This window comes from Ixodes scapularis, unplaced genomic scaffold (genome assembly GCF_016920785.2).
Source record: "Ixodes scapularis isolate PalLabHiFi unplaced genomic scaffold, ASM1692078v2 PGA_scaffold47__10_contigs__length_4178495, whole genome shotgun sequence".
Classification (NCBI taxonomy): Eukaryota; Metazoa; Arthropoda; class Arachnida; order Ixodida; family Ixodidae; genus Ixodes; species Ixodes scapularis.
Genome location: NW_024609876.1, coordinates 372,539 through 382,304, shown reverse-complemented (window position 1 = coordinate 382,304; position 9,766 = coordinate 372,539). Strand labels below are relative to the sequence as shown.

At 46.3% G+C, this 9,766-nt stretch overlaps 1 pseudogene; it reads left to right on the top strand.

The window, feature by feature from the left end:
* The first annotated feature begins 215 nt into the window (after window positions 1-215).
* On the top strand, window positions 216-3,462 carry LOC120849020 (annotated as a pseudogene).
* Window positions 3,463-9,766: the final 6,304 nt, after the last annotated feature.

The window sequence follows — 9,766 nt, the reverse complement described above, 5'->3', positions numbered from 1 at the left end:
GGTCAGCCCTCGAATGAGAAAAGACATGCGGGTGGCGGTTTGACACAGACACTGCAGTCCTGTCTTTCAGGAACGAGTCGACACAAAGCTGTGCCGCAAAGTCAGATAGACAGGCTAATTGTAAACTTTGTGGTAGGCGACATGCAGTGCTTTTCAGTCGTTGAAAATGAAACTTCCGGTGCTTGATCATCGGAATGCAGCCATCGGCAACAGCGATGAATCAGCAGTCTTTTGTGAATCATCTGGACATCCTCTACCGAGAACAAAAAGCGTCCCTCATTGCTACCCTGGAGAAGGCGACGAGGGTCTGCTGCACAGCAGACTGCTGGACAGCCTCAAACAGGTAAGCTCTTGACGCACTGCACCCCATATTTATACGATACGCCCAGTGAGACGCACGTCGGTTGGTTTTAATGCCCGGCACATCTAAGCCTGTAATTCCTGAATAGCTGAAATAATTAACATACAAATATTGTATTAGATTGTCAACAGAAACCTAACCTTAAATGAAAGATCTTGTAGTCCACTTTCTAGTCTTTTTGTAAAAAGTGTCTCCTGTTGCATCAGCACTTGAGCAGCAAATGTATGAATCTAATATGTTTGTGACCAGTCAAGCCGCTTAAGCCACTACTGTGTTACTGATCCAGCAGTTTATTTATGGCAGCGTTAGAGTTATGTAACGTTAGCTTCCCTTTGCGCAATATTTTTACACCGTAGAAAACACCTGCGCGCAGGTAAACCCCAAGTTGAACGTAATCACCATCCGAGCGCTGCGATACCTCGATTAATCTAAGCGCTGCTCTGCCATTCAAGACCGTTACGGAAGGGCACCGTTCTGGCGTTTGTCCTTTTTTTTTTTTTTAATTCAATGAAAGCAGAGAGTACGCCGTTTCCTCTACTTTTTTTTTTTTTTTTTTTTTTTTTTTTACTGTTGGACGCGCATTTAACGTTTGGCGGCGCTCAGACGTATGCTAAATGAAATATAACATTTTCGCACCAAATCATTTTTACCCCTGCTATTGATCGAAAAGTGATCAATAGAAGAAAAAAGCATCACTTGTGGGCAAGTAGACCTGTGGGCCTTTTTTTTTTTTAGACTGAATAGCAAATTTGACAGGTTCAGCACTCAAGGCCTCTCTGGAATCGAGATTTTGCTGTTCAGTAGAACAGCGAACTCTTGATTTTCACTAATTAGATTTCCAACATATTGCCATTTTCGTAATTTTGTCGTCAAATGGTAGGGCATAATAAAAATAGTCAGAATTAATCAGCTAAATTATGAGTGCCACGGTAATAACCGGAGCTTTGTTGTTCCTAACTAATAATGTGACTGGCGATAAAATTGCAGAAATTTAAGATTCCAATCGGAATATGTTGCGGTGACCGTGGACCTTCAAGCATGTATACAGGAGAATCGCGCTTGGTCGTGATTGCATTGTCACTACATTGAATGGCGCAGCAACAACAATAGCCATTCCCTTTGTTTTTTTCCCAATCTTTTTAGGAGCTTTCTTGGAGTGACAGTTCACTTCCTGGATGAGGAATCCCTGGAAAGGAAATCCGCAGCGCTGAACTGCCATCGGCTTTCAGGCCTTCATACATATGATGCGATCGCTTCTGCGCTCCATGCAGTGTTTGTGGACTACAAAATATTACACAAGATATGTGTCGTGATTACGGACAACGGTTCGAACTTTGTGAAGGCTTTTATGTAAGTTTATAGTCTTGTTACTGTTTTTTTTTTTTTTTTTACCCTTTTCGCTTTGGCTGGACACCTTCATATCACCTAAACGTATACCCGAATTACATATTAAATGCGGTACATTGTGTTTTACTCAAAATTTTTATTATGCTGTTGGGGCGATCTACAGTGTAGTCATTTACTGCTTTTATTGGATTAATGAAGCTGCACATGGGAAATTCGGCTGAGTTTAGGCAGTTTTATTGAAAATATCCGGACGCACACTTATTGCGTAGCTTCATTTCGTAACCCTATTTTTATGACACTTTCCCATCGGAGTCATCATACACTATATACTAGATGATTGTTTAAATTTGTAGCTAACCTATTATCTCATATCTTTTGTGAGGTTCAAGCTCAGCTGGGTAAAGGTTCTGACGGGTGTGACCCATTTTGTGGCGCAGGGTATTTGGAGAAGCCGCCGAACCTGAGGAAGATGTCATCCAAAATTGCATCACAGAGGTGCTTGACACAGCTTCAGGCACTTGCACATCAGCGATCCACTTGCCTCGGCACCAGAGGTGCGCTGCACACACTCTTAATCTAGTTGCCTCCGCGAATGCAGAAAACGCGTGCACCGACTTATCTTACGGTGCAATGGCGAAGAATGTGCTTGCAAAACTGAAATGTCTCTGGAGGAAGCAAGCTCAGTCAGTTCAAGCCGCTGAAGCCATAAAAATCACCCTAGGAAGACAACTTCCTGTCCCAAGCGCCACGGGATGGAACTCTTTGTATAACGCTCTAAGGTTCCTGAATGAGGTCTCGGAAGGCAAACTGGACGCCACATTCGAGAGACTTTCGCTGCCAAAGCTACAGAGCGAGGAGCTTGCCTTCATCAACGAATACTGCAAGGTATTTTAATAGTGTATTTGTTTCACTTTATGCAATGCGCTAACCTTTCGTACACTTTCAGACGATGTATGCCGTGGCGAAGGCACTGGACATTCTGCAAGGCGAGCAGTACATGTATATGGGTATGCTGCAGCCCACTCTCCACTCGCTCTTGCGATATACCAAGGGTCGCTCCCACAAATGCAGTACTGCACCCCACTTTCCAATTCCCTTGAGGCGGCAGTCAAGAAGAGGTGAGTGATACATTGGTTGTTCTCTATATTGCTACCCCTCTCTGCACGTGCGTTTGCATTGGAGCATATCCGTGCGAGCTATCTAGACTTAACATCGTAGGTTTCAATTATCCATAATTTGATTTAAAGGTTCAAACAGTACAAAAATCTCCCTTTTGTTACTCGTCTCGTCACAGGTTCTTAGAAGTTCTTGAAGACCAGGACTTGGCCCTTGCAGCGGCGGTACACCCTAAGTTCAAGCTATCGTGGGTCATGGAAAACGAGCGGAAAGCTACAACTGTACGGCTGTTTGGGGGAGAATGTCGTGCGCTGGAGGAGCACTGCACTGAGGACGCAGCAGGCAAAGAGGACGGCGACGAAGACGATTTTTTTTTTTTCCACTTGCCTCAAGCGTCGCCATCATCAACGGAGGTGCAACAGTGGGTGAGCGACCCCGCATCCGATCTGATCGGGCTCTCAAGGTTCCCCAAGATAAAGAGCATCTTCATCAGACTCAACACAGGGATTCCATCGAGCGCACCAGCTGAACGCCTGTTCAGCAAAGGACGTGATGTGTTCGCCATCAAGAGAGGGAAGCTCTCCGATGACAATTTTGAAAAACAGTTGATATTAAGTTATAACAAATATTGCAAATAAATTATAATCGTTAAAATTCTGAAACGGCGAATAACGCAAGAAAGAAACACCCTTCGGATTTAAATTTTTCTAATTTCTCAGTTTACCTTTCTTCTCACTATAGTGTAACAAATAAAATATTGTTTTGGTTTATGGTTTCTTGTGTTCAATTTCGGTACTGTAACGAGAAAGTAACGGCGTTACTTTTTTGCGGTAACTGTAACCGTAACACGTTACTTTTTAACCCGATAACTGTAACAGAGTTACTTTTTCCCCCTAAGTAACTGTAACTGTAACACTGTTACTTTTTACTGGTAACGTGCCCATGACTAGTCTGGACAAAAGAAGGCGGCTAAGCTTTAAGAGATTACGCTTCGCGAATAATTTCTAAAAAGAAAAAGGAAAGTACATTCTTCAATCCCTTAAAACGTTCTCCGCTCAATCGTCAGGTCCGGGTGTTTTATGCGACGACAAGCCGTCAAAACACGCTGAATTTTTTCGAGTGTGATCAGCTCTTCCAAATTTTTTCTTACATCATCCGATAGCTGCGGTACTCCTTCCAGTAACGCTGTGAGCTTATCTTTCTCTTAAATAACATTTACATCACCGAATAGTAGCGAGTAATTAGCAGTGAAAACATATTCAATAAAATCTTTATCACTGCTCGTGGCTATCTCGTGGTAGATAGCCGCGGATTTTTTTACTAACTGCATGTTTTCGCTCTTCATCTAAGGCCCTCCGGTTGGGTTGCTACCCTGACACAAACTTTTCAGCACGCGCTCGCACAACGGCTCCGCAGTAGTGCTCCTGATGGAGAGAATCCAACTTCCGCCCCCTTAGATTCTTAATTTCTTCCTCCATTACACCTGGGCTACTGTTTTCAATTTTGAAAAATTCGTACCAATACATTTGCAGCTCTTTCTCCTCTCTTCTCGCCTTACGCTGTAATTGCGAAGACCTTTCAACCGCAGCTTACTTAACCTCTCCCTTAAAATACTCACACTTTTCAAGGAAACGTGTTTTTTTCCTTGGGATTATTTTGTATAAAATACCGCTAACGCCTCTGACAAATTCGTCATCCTTTAGCAAGGTGATGTTAATTTTCCAAAGGTACCATTAAAACGTATTCTTTCGCGTTTTTTTTTTTTTTTTTTTTTTTTTTATCAGCGTCACGTTTACTAAACAGTGATCGGTAAAAAAAAGAGGGCATTACTACATAATCTGCTGTTCTGCTGATAATCTTAGTGGAAACGTAAATGCGATCTAATAGCGAGAGAGATGCTCGCTAATATTACGTAAAATGGAGCCTGCCCCGGTTTGCCCTCGCGTATATATCTTCAAGACAGTGCTCTTGCAACAATTCGATTAACATTTCCGCGCTCATACCGTGGTTTTTCCTTGCTGATGCCCTATCTTCCGGGAAGCAGTCGCAATTGATATCACCGGTAAAGTCGACAACCCTATCGAACTGCATGTACGATTTTATGAAATCAAAGAAAACTGTTCTTTCATTAGCTCGGCTGGGCACATAAACACAAATAAGACGCCACTCGCGATTAAGCAAGACCAAATTGCATAGTAGGAATCGGCCTCGCTCGTCCAAGGCTACGCTCAAGCCTCACAACGGCACTAGGGTGACCACCCATCCCGCGACCCGCGGGACTGTCCCGCATTGAGGGCTCGTGTCCCATGTCCCGCAAGAAATACCAAAATCTTTAAAATGTCCCGCATTTCACATTGTCGTAGCATTCGACTGCGCGAATTATGGCGCTCTCGAAGAACGGGCCGCGGGGTAGCGCGGAGGTCGCTGACAAACGTGTGAATCTCGGTGGTATGCCATTTTCTATTATTCTATCATTGCGGGACGCTACCGTCGTTCTCGCAGGAGTGGGACGCGCATGTCCCGTTGTGCCTCTACCCTTGATGGCAAAATATTGCGAGCGAAAAGTGCTCGCCAAAAATTGAAAAATAAACTATTGTAATTATTTGCAAATCATACTGTGTCATGCGAAAGGGTTGTTGTGGAAAGTTTTTTTTATTTTTACTGGAGAAGGCCACACAGGGCAAAAAACCTGCAACTCACAAGGGTAGTAAAAACAACAACATAATGGTTATAATTTTGTGGAAGAGCATGGTTAGTATAAGAGTAACTATCGACAGGAAACAATACGTCGAAAAAGATTTACTGTTTTTTATTTCCCTTTCATGCATTGGGGTCCGCTGCAGTCGATTTATATGCTTTCAACTTAGGCACTCATAATAAAATATTTACCATTACAATTACGCAAAAATAGATCACTGTGAGCGAAAATTGTTTTAGCATAATTGCCTCCACACAATTTTCGGGTGTATAATATGCTTTCGGACAAGAATATCGGGGTGAATTTTTTTAAATACTCTTTTCTTGAGTCGTGAAAATACCATCCTCCTCTTACACCCCCCCCCCCCCCCCCCCCCTGTTTAGGGTGTCCGGCATTTCGCCTGCAGGAAGGTGGTCACCCTAAACGGCACAGAATTTCTGAGAAACAAAAAAACATCCCGCTGACATACCTACTGCGCATGGTTTACGCACACCTCACGGTTGCTTAAAAGGGGCCGTAGCGCTTGTTCTATGTCTCTATTCGAGGACACCCCGCAGGGGGCACCTGTGAAAGCAGGTGTTTGGAGAGTCGCGTCTCCACGGACCCCGAAACAAGCGGGTTTGCCCGCCCACGTCTGGCTGTGAGTAGCTTCCCCGAGTCCGAGGAAAAAGGCATCCTGGTGGTTGAGTCGAGCCCGGGGTAGGTTTGGACCCTACGGGGCCCCCCGGGTGAGGCAATATACCACTTCGGCTCTTGCTTCTCGTAGACGGCGGTCCTGGTAAGGCCCGGCCAGGATGATTCAGTCTAGTCGCCTTTTCTACTAGTATCCCCTCCGATCTTTTACTTTTACCTTTCCTGTTTCCTTCACTTCTTTCTCATTTATCTTGCTCCTTTTTCTCCCCTCTTTGGCGGCAAGGACTAACCTTGGGTGGCAATAGATACTCTCGTCTAAACCACACTTGGTTATTACAAAGAAGTTTGTAGACATGTCTGACTTCGACTCTTTAGCTATGCCAATTGGTTCGGGTCACAGGCGCTTGCCTAGTCGCCACGAACCGGGTTTTGGTCTAGAAGGGGCAGCAATAAAAAGGCAAAAAAACTTCGGCACCTGTGGTGTACCACCCACCACGGTGTCCAACAAGGGGACAGGCAACACCTCATAACAGTACGGGCTTGTCTGAGTATGCTGCTGTGCCGGTGCCACCAAGACACTATGCTGAGGCTGTGCGCCGGGGACCTGCACGGCCAACAGCTACAACGGGAACAGAGACGTCCTTGGACGGTTTGTGTGACCGTTCCTCGTTCCCCTCAAGCTCAGCGGCTCCGCCCTCGGACCGAAAGGTAGATGCCGGTCCGTCAGAATCCACTAAAAACCAAGCACAGGGGAATGTGCCTTGGGCAACCCCTGCAGCCCAGCCACCTAAAGGCCGTGGACTCTCTCGTGCCTCTGGTGGCTCCCGTGTACCTGGCAAGCCGCCTGGGCCAGAGACTCCCAACGGTCCGCCAGCAGCGGCTCCAGACGAACCGATGAACGAGAGCGGGCCTACGTCCGAGGAGGACAGGCGCCCCACTCTAGTTCAGAGTCTTTACCCTCGGCCACCTGTGATACCACAGGTAAGCCGAAAGATACGTCCAAAAAGAAAATGCACCTCGAATTAAAGTTGACTTTAAAGTTTAGCTAGACAGTTTCTTAAAAATACCAGCTTACATATGATGGAAGAAGTCCTCCTCCAATGGAACTGTCGAGGATTGCTACATAACTATGATGATGTGTGCTATCTGTTAGGCCATCATCACCCATTAATCTTTTGCCTTCAAGAAGCCCATTTGAATCACAACCATTCTGGATTTTTAAGGCACTTTCATGTTTTTCGAAAGGACCGTCTCCATTCTTCCCACACCTCGGGTGGGGTAGCAATAAGAGTTCAGCGGTCTACTCTATGTATTGAGGTACCCCTTAATACTACATTGGAGGCTGTGGCAGTTCGTATTTTGCCTGACCGCTTGATGACAGTTTGCTCCCTTTACATACCTCCTAATTATCCTCTAACTCGGGACGAACTTGAGGGTCTGTATGACCAACTCCCACGACCAGTTTTAATCCTTGGAAATTTTAACGCTAATAACTCCTATGGGGTAGTAGAAAATGTGATACGCGGGGATCAATGATTGAACGATTTATTTCTTCTACGGGATTATGCTTGCTCACCAACTCGCAGGCTACATATTTTAGTGCTCCAACCCGCTCATTCACCTCCATTGACCTGTCGCTTAGTGACCCAACATTGTTCCCTCTCTTCTCATGGGGGGTTAATCGTGTAGTGATGTGGATTTTATGTGTGCGCGTGCAACACATATATCAGCGGGGAAAAGGAGAAAGAGGAAGAATAAATCCAGGGAATGGAAATGGCTGCCCCTCGTTCATTCTACACGCAGTAGTAGCACACCGCTTATGCACCGCGACTGCAACTCTACAATGGCGACGAGGATGCTTCAGACTGTCTCCGGCTACAGTTCTGACAGGTAACTCCCTTGCACGAACTCACAGCCAGCCAGTGATCTACCAAACTGTGTCGGCTCCAAAGTTAGGCCTACATTCCCACCAACAATGGCGTTGATCCCGGCTCCTCTGCTCATGTTCGACTTGGACGCCACCGACGCCGCTAACATCGGCTCCGAATGGCGACGGTGGGTAACCAGATTCGAAAACTTTATCATTGCTTTTGACGTGAAAGATGACGCACGCAAACGCGCCCTTCTACTTCACTATGCGGGGGAGCGAATTCACGAAATCTCCGAGACTCTCCCTGACTTGCCGAGTAACTTAACATCCGGCCAAACGCCAGCGACTGTCGTGGCTGATTCCTCATCAGGCACCACTACAACCGTGAGCACGTATAAGGATCTTAAAGACAAGCTCGACGCCTACTTCAACCCACACATGAACAGTACGTTTGAAATCTTTCAATTTCGGCAGGCGAAGCAACTCGATGGCGAGTCTATGAGTCAACTTTCAATCCGACTTCGGCTTCTTGCTCGGAATCGCGGATTTGCTAACCCCGATCTCGAAATCAAGAATCAAATCATATTTGCGACAACATCATCGCGTCTGAGACGGACAGCTTTGAGGCAGGACCTCGACCTTGCAGCGCTTCTGAAACAAGCTCGGCTCCTCGAAGATGTCGAACGCTCAACAACAGCCATGGAGACATCAACTGATGCCGCTGTCCACAATCTCGATAAAGAACCTCGCCAAGACCGTGCAGGCTATACACCAAGAAGTACTTCATCGCCTCGGCGGAAGCCAGAACTCCGAGCACAACACTGTCAAGACTCATCTCCTCAGTGCTTCCACTGTGGTGGCAGTTGGCCCCATGAGGGAGGACAAGCAAACTGTCCTGCCAAGTCGTCCTCCTGCAGAGCTTGTGGCAGAAAAGGCCATTTCAGAAAAGTCTGTCAGTCAGCCCACAAGCCCATACTTCATCTGTCACGTGACTCTGACTCTGACGAGAACATCTACGCCATTGGAACCGTTTCGGAGATATCTAACCGTAGCCTTCCACAAGCTTGTGTAGATATCAACAACACCCTCGTGCACTTTCTAATCGACACAGGTGCTTCAGTATCAGTCATCGGGACTCACACCTTAGAAACTCTAAGAACACCTGCGGAGCTGCAACAAGCAGGAGTTCGGATTTACGCATATGGGTCAAGCACGCCTCTACCCATCCTTGGCAAACTAAGCGCCACGCTGACATACAAGGACAGCAGCATAAGAGAAGACATTTTCGTGATGGAGGGTTCAATGAGGTCATTGTTAAGCTTCGCTGCTGCGAACAGACTGGGCCTCATCAAAATCACGTACGCCGTGGATTCGTCCCAGCAAGCAGCACCTCTGAGCCCGAGCGCTGAAGCCACGTCGAGCTCCTTTGGGACACCACTCAAGGCCTTTCCTGAGCTATGTGCCGGTATTGGCAAACTAAAAAAAACATCCAAGTACATCTTCACGTTGACAGGGGAGTCGTTCCAGTCTCTCAACCTCACCGAAGAATACCCTTTGCGCTGCGAAGCAAAGTGGAAGAAAAGATCAGTCAGCTTCTATCCTGGGACATCATTGAAGAAGCAACAGGACCCACCCCGTGGGTTTCTCCAGTTGTAATCGTGCCAAAACCGCAAAACCCAGACGAGATTCGATTATGCATCGACATGAGATGCGCAAACAGAGCCATACTTCGTGAGAGGCA